The following is a 679-nucleotide window of genomic DNA, read 5'->3' as shown; positions in this document are numbered from 1 at the left end:
ATCTATTTATGGATAAAGGCATTGTTTTGATAATTGGAGATGTTTGAAGACAAAAGACTAGACCTGTCTTCCAAAGACTTGCCAAATGAACTGAAAGTAACACTGTTTTTTGGTTTCAGATATTCAACTTGCTGCCTGTGACCAGTGTATCCTATATTCCATATGAGGTTCAAGATCCTACAGAATGTTTGACTGTCAGAGCCAAAAGATCAATTTTGCCACCATATCCTGGAGGTGCCATATCCTGGGACTGGTAACAATATCGACCCTTACACGGTTTTCCAGGTACTCAACATTTAATGTACAAGATGAAGAATAAATATTGTACATGTCATGAACTTCAAGTGATTCAATTGTCTTGTCTAGAATGTTGGACTGAAGATGGCAACAAACTTGTTTATTCCAATGCCTCCATGTTTCAAGTTCAGAGGAAGAGAATATTACCCAGACCACTTTGGTGAGTTTCTTTGAACAGCATGTACACATTTCACTGTCATAGCTGTCCCAACATCTGAATGCTTTCTGATTTCAGTTATGTTACCCCTGAAGTCCGAAGTTGCTCATGATTTTGTTCCTGGAGTGGCAGCTCCCGTACCAAGTAATGCTCCAGCTCCATCAGTAGTGACAATCTGCACCTTCTTCCCTGAGACTTGGTTATGGGACCTGGTAGAAGTCAGGT

General features: G+C 40.4%; 1 long non-coding RNA gene across 1 annotated transcript; it reads left to right on the top strand.

Moving 5' to 3' along the window:
• Positions 1-235: 235 nt before the first annotated feature.
• LOC109953849 (uncharacterized) lies at positions 236-671 on the top strand. Its single transcript, XR_002273985.1, has 3 exons — positions 236-285; positions 367-457; positions 533-671. It is a non-coding gene; the product is annotated as an uncharacterized LOC109953849 (long non-coding RNA).
• Positions 672-679: the final 8 nt, after the last annotated feature.

This window comes from Monopterus albus, unplaced genomic scaffold (assembly GCF_001952655.1).
Source record: "Monopterus albus unplaced genomic scaffold, M_albus_1.0 scaffold1640.1, whole genome shotgun sequence".
Classification (NCBI taxonomy): domain Eukaryota; kingdom Metazoa; phylum Chordata; class Actinopteri; order Synbranchiformes; family Synbranchidae; genus Monopterus; species Monopterus albus.
This window is presented reverse-complemented; position numbering and strand designations above follow the sequence as displayed.